A 14,173-nucleotide genomic window follows, 5' to 3' on the forward strand; every position below is an offset into this window, starting at 1 on the left:
CGTAAGAAACAAATAACCCAATTTTAAAACGTGCAAAAGATCTGAACAGACACGTCACCAAAAAAGATACACAGATGGCAAATAAGCATATGAAAAGATGCTTCCCATCATACGCCATTAGGAAATTGCAAGCTAACACAGCAATGAAATACCATCACATACCTACTAGAATGGTGAAAGTCCAAAATACAGCACCAAATGCTGGTAGAGCAACAGGCACTCTCATTCATTGCTGATGAGAATGCAAAATGGTATGACCACTTGGAAGACAGTTTGGCACTTCCTTACAAAACGAAGTATGCCCTTACCGTACCATACAAGCTAGCCAATCATACTTCTTGGTATTTACTCGAGTGAGTTGAAAAATTATGCCCACAAGAAAACCTGCCCATGGATGTTTATAGTAGTTTTATTCATTACTGCCAAAACTTGGGAGCAACCAAGGTATCCTGTAGAAAATGAATGGGCAAATAGACTGTAGTACATCCAGACACTGGAATATTACTCAGCCCTAAAAAGAAATGAGCTCTCCAGCCATGAAAAGACATGGAAGAATTTTAAATGCATATTGCTAAACGAAAGAAGCCGGTTTGAAAACGCTGCATGCTGTATGTTTCCAACTATATAATTCTGGAAAAGACAAAACTATGGAGACAGTGAAAAAGATCGGTAATTTCCAGGGATTAATGGGAAGGGGGGATGAACAGGCAAAGCACAGAGGGGTTTTAGGGCAATGAAACTATTCCATTCAATTTTTCTATGCACCTAAAACTGTTCTAAAAAATAAAGTCTATTTTTTTTTTTTTATGGAACATTGAGTTTGAGCAACCAAGATGGGGAGGAGAAGAAATGTGAAGGATATATGTCAAGTGTGGGTACCCAAAATACTTTAAACTTCTTCCCCCATGGTTTGAGCACTGCAATGTCCCCTCTTTTTTTTTTTTTTTTTTTTTTTTTTTTTTTGACAGAGAGAGAGAGAGAGAGAGATCACAAGTAGGCAGAGAGGCAGGCAGAGAGAGGAGGAAGCAGGCTCACTGCTGAGCAGAGAGCCCGATGCGGGGCTCAATCCCAGGACCCTGAGATCATGACCTGAGCCGAAGGCAGAGGCTTAACCCACTGAGCCACCCAGGTGCCCCGCAATGTCCCCTCTTATCACTAGAACTACATTTCCCAGCCTGCCTTGCCACTGGGGGCCATGTGACTTGGACTCTGCCAATCAGATGTAACCCTGTGAAACTGACCAGGCAGTGAGTTAGGAGAGGAAACACTGGGGTCCGGCCGTGTTTTTTTTGCTGCCGTGTAAGAGGCTGCATGTTTGGAGGTCATTAGCAAGGGCAACAGATTCCTGGCCATGGCAGGGACAACGTGGTGTGGAGTCAGCAGCAATAGCAGCTCCCTTCTGGGCCAGTCTGCCATCCTGGAAACTGGTCCTGAGAACCCGTTGTAGACCTTGTGCTGAATCCCTTCCAAAGACTCAAGGAGCTCTCTAGTGTCTTGTAATAAATTCTATCCTGCTTTGAACTATCCCAGGGGATTCAGTTGTCTGCAGCTAAGAAACCTGACTGATACAAGGTAGGTTTTGTTTCAGGCTTGTTTTGCTTTTAAAATTAATTTAAAATAAATAGAGCAAAACAAATATCATATAATCTGTTTTATATGTAGAGTCTTTAAAAAAAAAACTCATTGATACAGGGAACTGATTGGTGATTGCCTGAGGTTGGGGGGTAGGGGAGAAGCAGGAGGAATAAGAAAAATGAGCAGACTATTGGGTTTTTTAGTTTAAATAAATTGAATAAATAAATGAAGGAAGGAATACTTACGTACATAAATACAATATCTTTGTCCCTAAATTTTTGCCTGCAGTTCTGCTTAGTTCCTGGAATTACTACGAACTCCAGGAAATGAGCTACGAATATCTTTTGGTCATTGACGCACAATGTCAAATGGCTTTCCAGAGAGTTGAAACTAATCTATAGTTCTGTGAGTGATGTATGAAGACCCGTATCAACCTCACTTTCTACCAGCGTGGAATGTTTTCATTTTTATAGCATGGGAGTTCAGGGTGCTATGGGACTCAGAGGCCAGAGAAGAGACTCTTTTCTTCCTAATACCCTCAGAGAAGGCTCCAACAAGCTCAGACCCTCTGTGCTACTGAGACTCGAGGTGATGCCAAGGTCTCTGCTCCGAGTTTGGTCGAAATCCAAGGAACGAAGGCCAGATGGCAGATCTGAGGCTGGTGGGGGCTCCTGTCAAGAAGTTCCGGGTTTTGTTTTGGTTTTTTGTTTGTTTGTTTAAAGATTTTATTGATTTATTTGACAGACAGAGATCACAAGTAGACAGAGAGGCAGGCAGAGAGAGAGCAGGAGAAGCAGGCTCCCCGCTGAGCAGAGAGCCCGATGCGGGACTCGATCCCAGGACCCTGGGATCATGACCTGAACCAAAGGCAGAGGCTTAATCCACTGAACCACCCAGGCGCCCCTCTTAAGCAAGTCTCTTAACGTCTCTGAGCCCCAGTTGCCTCTTCTCCACAGCAGGGGGTTATAACCTCTACCACCCCGGGGCTGGCATCAGGAGCAAGGGCAGTCACATCCACTCAGAAGCTACCACGGTACCCTGCACACAGAGACCCACAACAGGCGCACATCCTCCTTTCCCCTTCTCTCTCAGGTCCTGCAGAAACAATCTGTCTCTCCACATTGTCCTGGGGTCACTACCATGGATGGCAAGGGGTGGTGAGTTCTTCCGTGCGTCCCCTTCCTGGGGAATGCTGGAGGACGGTGGGACTCTGGGATCCCACTGGACCTGTGTGCTTTGCGTGGCGGTGGGGGGGACCTCAATGCCACTCTGCACAGACGGCCTCGTGTGGACAGTGCACAGTCTGGCCCAGAGCATTCCAGAGCATTCCAGAGCATTCTCCGTGGAGCACACGCTAGGTGGCAAGTAAGGGTCAGGCCATCTAACTCTCCTCCCGCCTTGTCCTCCGTCCCCACTGGAAAGCCCCCCTGGGGGCCTTTGCAGAGAATCCCTCCCTGTGACCAGCACGGCCAAGCCACTTCTAGAACCACAGAGGAAGGAACCAGGCCTCCCAGTCAGGGCATGGGGGTGGATTCTGAGGCTTTTGTTCATGTTGTTGGAGCATACTTAATATTAGCTGGGAATTTTGCCTTAGTGTAGTGCAGCTTTATCTTTTTAAAAAATTAAGATCCTTGTGATTATCAAGAATATTTCAGAACATTCCAAAGTGGGCCACAGACCCGTTTGGTGTCTGAGCAGCACTAGCCCACCAGAGAAGGATGTCCTGTTCAGAGCGAGGAGGCAGGGCAGAACCTTGACCTCCCTCATGGGCCTGTGGTCTACAGACTCACATGACTGCTTGGGATTGGTAGGGACAGAGGGCAGAGCTAGACCAGGTCAAACCAGCTACTCTAAACCATGTGATTTTTGCTTCGGTAGCAGAACATCCGACTCAGAAACACCTAAAGAGTCAGGGGTCATTATTCCCGTTAATGAGAAGCTCAGAGTAGGGGGTTTCTTGAGTTATTTCCATGGCTTAATGATATTATCCGAGACCCAGGTGTTTTCTGTCTTTTCCCTCTGCCATACGTCTGTCCTCATGGTCTCCTGATGGCTGCCACTGCTCCAAACTTCATACACAGGAGCAACTGTGTCCACTGAAAAGAAGGGAAGGTCTTGTTTCCTGCACATCTCTCTTTTTTTTTTTTTTTAAGATTTTATTTATTTATTTGACAGAGAGAAATCACAAGTAGGCAGAGAGGCAGGCAGAGAGAGAGGAGGAAGCAGGCTCCCTGCTGAGCAGAAAGCCCGATGTGGGGCTTGAACCCAGGACCTGGGATCATGACCTGAGCCGAAGGCAGCGGCTTAACCCACTGAGCCACCCAGGCGCCCCCACATCTCTCTTTTTTTTTCCCCTCCCCATCATTCTGCTCCCTCCTCAATCCCTCTTGGCAATAATCACCATCCTGTCTTTATGATGTGTTCCTTGCTTTTCTTCATAATTTCACCATCTATGTCATCTACGCAAGCATTCTTGATCAATATTTTGTTCGGCCTGCTTTCAACTTTATATGCACAGAATCCTGTTGTGCATATTTTTTGTGTCAATGTTGTTTTCAGACTGTGGGAAGAATGTACTAGAATGCATCTGCCCACTCTCCTGCTGGTGGACGCTTGGGTCGTTCTATGAACAATGCTGCTGTGGGCGTCCTTCTGACACGGGCATGCAGCAGGAGCCCAGCTCCTGGTCGTAGGGTCCCAGGGGTCCATAGGTCCCGTAGGTCCCGTAGGGTCCCTAGGGTCACAGAGTAAGCTCTAGTACTGATTTCCTGCTGTTCATACAACATCCATTCCCTCCAGCACAAGGGAAGAGTCGTCCCTCTGCATCTCTGCCATCCCAATACTGATCTTTCCGAACATGTGAACCAGATCTGTCATTCTCTTGCTTCAGGTCATTTTACTTAGAATAAGATCCAAATACTTAACCCTGGGCCTCGGGGGCCCCAGCTCTCTCTTTGGTCCCACCTGTCACCACTGGAGAGCAGCCTCCTGGCTACCGTGCTCTGGCCACACGGGCTCACAACACTCAAACCAGCACCTGGGTAGGAATGGGAACAGAGGCGACTGGAGAAGGGGGCTGGGCCAGGCTCAGGAGCTATGCCAGGACCCCACGGGGACTTCTACTATACAAGACACCCCGTGGACTCTCCACTCTGCCCCTCAGGGGATCAGCGGCTCCTCAGCCCTGGTGGGGTTTCCGTGATCTTCCCCTCATGGAACATCCCCACCACCTAAGTCAACCGTGTCACCAGGAGCAGAAACCAGTTCGAACCCTGACACTGGAAGAAAACCTGCTGCTCGGAGAAGAAAAGAACAACAGGGATTAACAGAGCATATGGACGGAGCCAGAGTGAGACTAGGAGAAGGAACCGGGGAGGACGTTGTGAAAGTGAAACCGAAGCGTAACAAACTCAGACAACTGTTCTTCCAGAACATGTCAGAATCGATTGCTCAAATCCCAGATTTCCAGGAAACGACATTTGTCAACCCTCTGTGAGGTCTCCGTTGCCTGGGGGGGAAAGGGAAGAGCTCTCCATTTGGTTCTGTTTGGTTTTGTTTTTTTCTTAGCAGAGCTGAAGCGACAAGTATTAAGTCGAGTTACTGAACAACACTTTAGGGACGCCTGGGTGGCTCAGTGGGTTAAGCCTCTGCCTTCGGCTCAGGTCATGATCTCAGGATCATGGGATCAAGCCCCGCATCGGGCTCTCTGCTCGGCAGGGAGCCTGCTTTCCCCTCTCTCTCTGCCTGCCTCTCTGCCTACTTGCAATCTCTCTCTGTGTCAAATGAATAAATAAAATCTTTTTTAAAAAAATATTTAAACGAGGGTTTATCTTCACAAGAATCCTGACAGAGATCAGAGTCCTCTCCCCGGGTATTTTGTCTGACTAAAAATGGGAGCTATCCTCAAAGTCAACTGAAATGACTGGAAACCTGGGAGGAAGTTGACCAAACACCCAGTCCAGGGCTGGAAGAGCCAGCAGGGAGAGCAAACAGGCTTTGCCCCATTCCCTGACCATGCAGAAGCAGGAGCAGAATGAGTTAGGACAGGGCTTAGGCTGGTCCAGAAGGTGTGGCCGATGGCATCTCCCAAAGATGGCCACAGCAGTGTCTCCCATCCCCTATACCCTTACTCAAAGGGGCAAGTCCATTCCACCAGCAGGAGGTGGGGTCCGGGTCCCCTCCCTTGAACCTTGGCAGGCTCGAGACTGCGTCCACCAAGAGAGTATGCTGGAAGTTATGGGGTCAGTAAGGCCTCGTCAGAGAGAGTCCTGCCACCGCCCCCTCACTTTCTTGCATTGTCCACCCTGGAGGAAGCCAGCTACTAGGGCAGAAGTCAACCTCCCAGAAACCACCACCCCGGGGACCTCACAGCCAGTCGGCATCAACCACCAGCCAAGGGAGTGCGCCATCTTGGATGGCCGGCCCGGTTGTGCCTTCAGATGACTAGGTTCACAGCCCACAGCGACCTCAACCAAGTGAGCAACCCCAAGGGAGAAGTGACCTGCCAAGCCCTTTCCCAATCCCTGTCCTACAAAATAGCAACATAAAAGAGGTACTTGAAGCTGTTTCATGTGGGGGGTAATTTGTGATGCAACGGCAATAACCCAAACCAGAAGGAGAGGGAGGGAACGTGGAATTGCAGTGAGGAGACAAGGGAGGGAATGTTGGCCACGGCAGCTCAGAGGACACTGAAGGAGAAGGAGATGCAGCCGGAGGTAAAGAAGTTGAAGTTGCTGAGGATGGAGAAGAGGAAAAGGAAGACGGAGACAAAGCATTGGCTGAGTCCCGTGTTCCTTTTCTGATTGGTTTTGCTAATTCGCTCCCAACCCTGGCAGCAAGGGGAGGGTCTGCTCTTTTCTCTTAGGTCACCAGGCTCTCCTGGAGTCTTTCTTCCGACTTCATTACACTTTGATATACAATTTTTGGGGGATGGAGGCGGGAGGGGGGGGTGGGTTTCTATCCCAAGTTCCTTTCTATCCCTTCCTTTCTCAACAGACCCTTCCAGAACGCACACACCATTGTGCTCACGAGTAAAAGACAACCTTCCCTTCCCTGGCCCTGCTGGCCGCTGGAGGCTGCCAGGAGTCTGCGGGGGACGAGGCAGCAGCCCAGCCGTCCTCCTTCTTTCCCTGCCTCTGTAACCACGTGACTACGGACTGCAAGCAAACTGCGGCACAGGTGTGTCTGCTCCGTAGAAAACAAAAGCCGGGGGTCACCTGGGTGGCTCAGTCGGTTAAGCAACTGCCTTTGGGTCAGGTCATGATCCCAGGGTCCTGGGATCGAACCCCACATCGGGCTCCCTGCTCAGTGGACAGCCTGCTTCGAGAGCCTACCTGTGCTCACTCGCTCTCTCTCTCTCTGTCAAATAAATAAATAAAATCTTTAAAAAAAAAAAAAAAGAAAGAAGAAGAAAACAAAAGCTGAAAACAAACCAGGAACAAGAAAAGCAGGATTCAGGAATTCGGCAAAGGATGGGGTTGAGATGTTTGGAAGAGTAAAGTGGGCATTTTGGCAACATTGCTTCCCCTTGGGGGACCTTAATGGATGCTCTTGCCGTGTAAACTGTCACTTTGAAAGTAAGTTTCTCAGTCAATAATGACTGAACCCGGCCACTTGACAGAGAATCGGCAGAACGTAAAGGAGCTTCTTTGGAAACGACATTCTGTATTGTAATTTTCCTTCTGATTTATTTTTAAATTTCCTTTTTATGACATGTCTTTAAAATATGCCAGCCAAGAAAAAGAGCGGGTGGGGAGAACTTGGCGGTGCTAGGTGGGCAGCGTGGCGACCATGATTTGAACTGGATGATGGGTCCATGGGGGTTCATTGAACTACTTGCTCTCCTTTCCACAGATGGCTTCAGATTTTTCCATTATGAAAAGTTCATTGTTTTTCCTTTTACCTCACCGGAAAGGAAAAAAAAGATGTTCCGTTTTAAATGTCAGAACGCGCAAGGCATCTCAGCATAAAAGCGCATGTGCACACAAGGATTTCGTTGTTCTCTCTCTCAGAACATACACTTCAGACCCCCCCGGTTTGAGTCCATTAATAAATCTACATCAAGCCTAATGTCTCCGAATCTAGCACAATTCTGTCCAGTGCTCGCTGGAGGGCCATACGGTTTGATCTAAATGCAATGTCATTCAGCAGCCATGATGTCGTCGACACAACCCTGGGGACACCACCTTGCTCAGCATTTAGTGGTTGATCCCCATCTTTCATTTTCATCTCAGTTTTGTTGCTTAAAAAATGGGCCACCACATCCACGGAGTTGCTAAAATCAGCCGCCAGCAGATGGATCTTAGGGGCTCTAATGCCCAGAGATGATCGAGGTGTTTTGCTGGCATGCCTTCCTCTATACAACGAGTCCAAGGAGATGGAGAAGCTCTCAAGAGCAGGAAGTCAGTGCTGGTGGAAAGAACTAGGGTAAAGGATGCTTTCTTTTTAAAATTCTGTATTTTGGTGCTGGTTATGAAACATGAAAGCCAAATGGAACTCATCCCAGTGACCTGGTTGAGGGAACGGCCCCTGCTTGGTCAGCCAAAGATGCTAAAGTGCATAAGCTTTGCAGGCTATAAAATTGAGTGGCTGGAGTTCAAGGCCACTTGCATTAGCGATGTGCGTTCATGGCGGTAGGGTGAAGACTGTTACAGGCTGGGTTTATTTTCCCAAAATTTATATGTTGAAGCGCTAATCCCCAATAGCTCAGAAAGAAGGTATATTTGGAGATGGGGTTTTAAGGGGTAATTAAGTTAAAAGGAGGTCCTTCGTGTCCCAACTCAATATGACTCGTGTCCTAATAAGGAGATGGGATTAAGACACCGTCATGCGCAGAGACGAGAGCATATGTGCACACAAGAAGACAGCTGTCTACACACCAAGGAGGGAACCCTCAGAAGAAACCAGTCCTGTCAACACCTTGATTTTGAACTTGGAGCCTCCAGAACTGAGAAAATGCATTTCTAGTGTTCGAGCCCCTCCTGCCCATGGCTTTGTTAGAGCAGCCCAAGCAAAGCCTCTTGATGTATAGAACTTAAATACGGATTGTATCCAATGTTTCTGCAGTACTGAAAATATTTTTTCTAACAATCTATAGTAACCACTATGTAACCATATACCAACTCTAGTAACGACTCTAGTAACAGACCATGGGGATTAACTTCTTGAACCCTATTTGCATTCCCAGAGTAAACCTCACACGTTAATAGTGAATTATTTTCTATTTATTTCTAAGTTCTACTCGCTGATAGTTAGAAATTTTGCATCTTCGTGTATGCGTGAAATTGTATTGAAAATGTATTTTTCTTTTTGACACTTTATCAAGTTTTGCTATGTAAATTACTACAACTTCATATAACTAACTAGGTCCTATTCATCATATTCCTGGCCTCAGAAGAACTTCAGTAACTGTAGTTATGTGTTACTTAAATCCTAAAGCTTATTCATGAAGCAACACAAGGGGGAAAAAAGCTTAATAAGTGGGACCAGTCCATCAAGAGGCAAAATACTAGAACAAAACCTTCTTCTGTGGGCAGAATGAGGCAAGAATTTTGGAAATTAAAAAAAATAATAAAATAATGAATTAATTTTTTTTAATTTAGGAAATATTGGGAAATGCTGAAAATCAAGGAAAGGGGTCATTTTTCAGATCAAGCTTGAAACAAAAAGGCTGGTAGGTACAGCCTTCCTTAGGCCCTTGATGGCGCTCGGGGCTTGTCCCACATCCCTTATCAGGGTCTGAGGGACCTTATTTATTTATTGAAACGCTTCTGTCTCCATGACAGCGAGGATTGTGCCTGTCTTATCCACTGTTGAAGGCCCAGCGCCTAAAAAGGCAGCAAGTTGGCTCTCAATAAATATTTGTTTAATGAACGAACCTGTTCGGGGGGTTAACTCTCTAAGGCAATGCTGCTCCTTTTGGTGGCCGCTAGTCCTGTGCAGTTGTCCACATTTAGACAGAGTGCAATTACGTTTCATTTTTTTTTTAAGATTTTATTTGTTTATTTGACAGAGAGAGATCACAAGTAGGCAGAGAGGCAGGCAGAGAGAAAGAGAGGGAAGCAGGCTCCCAAGCAGAGAGCCTGATATGGGGCTCGATCCCAGGACCCTGGGATCATGACCTGAGCCGAAGGCAGAGGCTTTAACCCACGGAGCCACCCAGGCGCCCCAAGTTTCATGTTTTTTATTAAACCGGCCATACAATTCACATGCCCAGAGGGCGGGGGCCACGCGTGGGTGGGTGGCCTGCCTATTGGACGTTGACAGCCACAGACCCTTCCCCTCACTGCAGAAACTTCTACGGGGCAGCACTACTGTCCAAGATCCGAATGTGTGCGTGGAGGGGGCAGGGGGGGCAGCTGCAAACTCTCAGAGTCGGGGCGGAGGCAGGGAGATGGGGGGCACTGTTATTAACACCAGGAACGATCACCTCCCCCTCCCCCCAAGCACCTGCTGGATGCTGGGCCTGGCTTGGATGTGTTAGTAACGCAGTCCCTTCTGACGATTGTGCAGGACAAGTAATGTCAGCACTAATCACGACACACTATTCGTGATACAGTAGCATAGGCAAGTGATCGCAGGAAAGAAAATTCCGGGTCAGGGGCCGGCAGGAGTGGGGAGGAGGGGCTTCAGGAGCCCAGCCAAGTAGGCCAGATCTCAGGGAGGATCAACGGCCCTAGTGGGGAGCAAGAGCATGAGATGGGAAACCAAGGCAGGAGCTGCACTCTGGGGCTAGGGTACGTCATGTGGGAAGAGGAACCCATGTAAGTGGGCGCCCAGGGCTCTGCTAGCCACTGGGTCCAGGCCTGAGGCCTGAGACCCAGACCTGCCTCAATGCCAAGGAGCAGAAGCTGCTGATCGCTGCACTGCCCAGGGCCAGAGCCCCAACCCCACAGAATGAATATTCGGGACCCTGGCTGCAAAGAGCTAAGGAATGGCCAAACCCCCAGGACGCCCTCAAGACCCCAAGGCTGGCCATTCCCAGATCTGTTGCCCGGCTTCACGGTCGGTTTGCACGGTCCTGGAGCAGATGACCTCCTAGACACCAAGCAGCGGGGAGGACACCTGGGTTACAGGACCTCAGTGCCCCGAAGGGGGGGACCTCCATCTGATGCTGGAGCCCCCCTGCTCCGGACAGGAAGCCCCAGGAGCATTAGCAGTCTGTTGCCAGGCTTCCACGACAGACAGAGCTCTGACTCCTGGCTCCGTTCCCCTCCAGCATGGGTAGGGGGGTGGGGAAGGTGGGGGGTCCCATGCCACCCTCAGAGCGGCCCCCCAGGACTGACCCTCTCCTCTTCTCTGGGGCCCTGGGAAGCCAGGCGGAGAGGCAGAGGCCCTTTATGCACCAGACAGGACCGTTGTCAAGGGACTGCAAATCTGCTTGAGGTGTCACAGGTCTGTTTTTAGAACAAGAATGTCACTTCAGCAGGAACCAGTGGCCAAAGATGGCGGGGGGGCCGGGGGGAGACAGGGAGAGCAGTGGCAAAGCAAAGGGGATGGGCATCTGTCTTAGAGTTTCGGGGCTGCTGCCCCCCATATCTGGGGCACATTTGCACAGCCCAGAGGGCTATCCACCCCCCAGCTTTATGAAGGAGGCCCTGTGCATGGGTTAAATCGCAGTGTGCTCACTACAAAATGACAGGCAGGTGGCATTGTCCCTGCACTGAGGACAGGGGCTACAGCTTCTGGGGCTGGGCTGAGACAGTGCCCCAGGCTCCCGACTCCAGGACCCAGGATACAGCACCTGCCAAGGGCTTTCTCCCGTCTCTAACCCTGTTGTGCCCCAGAGGGCCAGGGACAAGTGCCCTGGAGGTGACCCTTGAGGGGCGACAGATGGGAGTTGGAACCAAAGCCCATCAGCAACCTCACCTCGCAGGAGGGACAGCTCTGAGAGGCCCCCACGGGATTCAGCTCAGCGGCCACCGTGGCGACTCACTTGCTTATGTCCCTTTATTGGCTGTCTTCCTGTCCCTGTCTGGCTTCCCCCACCTGGGCTTCCAAGACATCTTGTATTTGAATCTTTGTCTCAGGGCCAGCTGCCGACGTCACTCAAGCCAAGCAGAGAAAAAAAGGAGAAAGCTGGCCATTGGGGGCCACGTCACCGTAGAGCCTGGATGGACGTGGTCCAGGGGAGGGGAGCCTGGCTCACGCAGGCTGGCCAGCGGAGTGTGTGGCCCAGCAGCAGAGTCTCCAGGGAGGGAAGCTGCCCAAATTGGTATTGGCAAAAGATTCCATTCTGGGTAGCCCGTCCAGATGACAGCAGGACCTGGGGACAGGGAATCAGGGTCCGGCCCTGGGAAAGGCAACTGGCCAGCCCTGGGCAGCTGGGCCAAAGCTTGAGGACCTCGGGGTGCAGCCTCGGTGCGCATCCCAGCTGAGGCAGAGGCCCGGAAGTGTTGACACAGCACACCTTGTGGGTCAGAGGCAAGGCTAGCGCTGGGTAGAGATGGGATTCTTAGGCTTGGGGCCCACAGGACAGCTGACCCACCCAAGACCCCAACCCCAGGAGTCAGCATGAATTGTCTCAGGCAAAGGGCAGGTGAGTTTGGGGCGGAAAGGTCTCACCTGGACGAGGATAAGCAAGACTAGGGCTTGCACCCAGACCTCTGTGCCCTCCCCCTCCCCACCAGCAGCCCACTGCTGTGCAATCCATCACATCTGGCTTGGGCCCTAAATATGTCTCCCTTCGTCCTCTCTCCCTCCTCTCTCTCCATCTCCACTGCCACCTCTCCGGTCCCGCCGCTGCCACCGCTCTCTCACCCAGGCTGGAGTAGGCTCTGAGCCGGTCTCCTCTCTCCAGCCCTTGCCCTTCTCCTGTCCTCTGCTGCACAGAGCAGCCAGAAGGGACTGCCAATGGATCGGGTCTTCTGAAGCCTTTGGTGGCCTCCAACTTCCAAGGCTCCTTTGCTCCTTGGGTCCTGCACCTTCTTGCCCTGGGACCCTTAGAGGCCCTAAACCAGTCCCCACTGGACCCAACATTCCCTTGTCCCTCAATGACATCCTGCTGCCCTTCAGATCTCCAAACAGACATCACTTTCTGAGAAGACACTTCCATGAAGCTCCATTCAGAGAACCATTCTGTTACCGGAGGCATCCTGACCGCCACGAGGGCACAGAGAGCCAAAGGGAGCAACACACAAGGAACAGTTAAGAGATCTGGAGGACGGATGGAGGGGCTTCCGCATTTACCTAAGAGACGTTCCAGAGGAAGAACAGGAGGAAACAACAGTGGAGAAGCGATAGGTAATGGGACAACCACTGAGAATTTTCGAGAGCTAAAGACAGACTGTGATTTGAGATCGCAAGTCAAAAATGCACTCCAAGAAGAGACAACATAAATTAAGATAAATCTGTATGTGGCTCTATGTTAATTAAACCACAGAATATGGGGGCACCTGGGTGGCTCAGTCGATGAAGCGTCTACCTTCAGCTCAGGTCACAATCTCAGGGTCCTGGGATTGAGCCCTGCATCGGGATCTCTGCTCAGCGGGAGCCTACTCCCCCCACCCCGCCTGTCTCTCTGCCTACTTGTGATCTCTCTCTCTCTGTCAAATAAATAAATTAAATCTAAAAAAAAAAAAAAAGAAAGAAAGAAAGTAAATGAAGGGGCAAGTCACCAAAGAAAAAAACCCAAATGTCCAACAAACCCATTAATCCTTCTCACTAGTAATCAGGGAAATTGCAAAATAAAACAATGAGATACCATTTTACGTTCATGTAAGCAGAAGTTAATGTCTGGTAACACAGTTATTGGTGGAGATGTAGAAAAATGAAACTCATACACACGGGCAGGAAAAGTGTCAGTTGGTATGAGCTCGTGGAAACCACACCGAAGATGTTCATAGACTTGGCCTCACCTATTCCATTTACTATCCTAAGTAAATATCCTAGAGAGAAATCTCAGCCCCTGCCCTCCAGAACACATTTATGTTTATTGCAACATTGTTTAAAACAGAAGAAAAAAGCAGACACAAAGTAATGTGTACAGCTGAGTGTATACAAACAAACCAAGATAGAATGTATATTGGAAAACTATCTAGCCATGGAAAGGAACAAGAGCTTCCCCTATCATTATACACATAGTGTCCATTTGTATAAATCTCAAAAATCATTAATGGTGAGCAAAATAATAAGTTGCATAAGTAGACATACAGTACCATACCACTAACCTAGAACGCTTTTAGGTTCGATATTTTTGGCCTAGTTTACTAAGATATAATTCACATCCAGTGAAATTTACTCTTTTTGGCATACAGTTCCGTAAGCTGCAACAAAAGCATACTGCATGTGATCACCCTCACAATCAAGATATAGAACTGTTCCATCCCCTCCCCAAATTCCTCAGTGCCTCTCTGTGGGTGCCAAATCCTGTCCCCTCACCCCCAACTCCCATAATTATACTCTATGTAGCCTTCATTCACTGTCCGTAATGTGTCTGAGATTCATCTATGTTATTGTGTATCAACAGTTTTTGTTGCTAAATAGTATTCCACTGTACAGATGTACCAATGTATTCATCCATTCAACAGTTACAGTGCAATGGGATTGTTTCCAATATGGGCAACTGTGACTAACCCTTCTGTAAACATTTGTGAACTGG

General features: G+C 49.2%; 1 long non-coding RNA gene across 1 annotated transcript; it reads left to right on the plus strand.

The window, feature by feature from the left end:
• Window positions 1-1,265: 1,265 nt before the first annotated feature.
• Window positions 1,266-13,052, plus strand: LOC125091143 (uncharacterized). Its single transcript, XR_007124591.1, has 3 exons — window positions 1,266-1,572; window positions 6,571-6,753; window positions 12,589-13,052. It is a non-coding gene; the product is annotated as an uncharacterized LOC125091143 (long non-coding RNA).
• The last annotated feature ends 1,121 nt before the right edge of the window (window positions 13,053-14,173 follow it).

The sequence above is a fragment of the Lutra lutra genome, chromosome 18 (assembly GCF_902655055.1).
Source record: "Lutra lutra chromosome 18, mLutLut1.2, whole genome shotgun sequence".
Classification (NCBI taxonomy): Eukaryota; Metazoa; Chordata; class Mammalia; order Carnivora; family Mustelidae; genus Lutra; species Lutra lutra.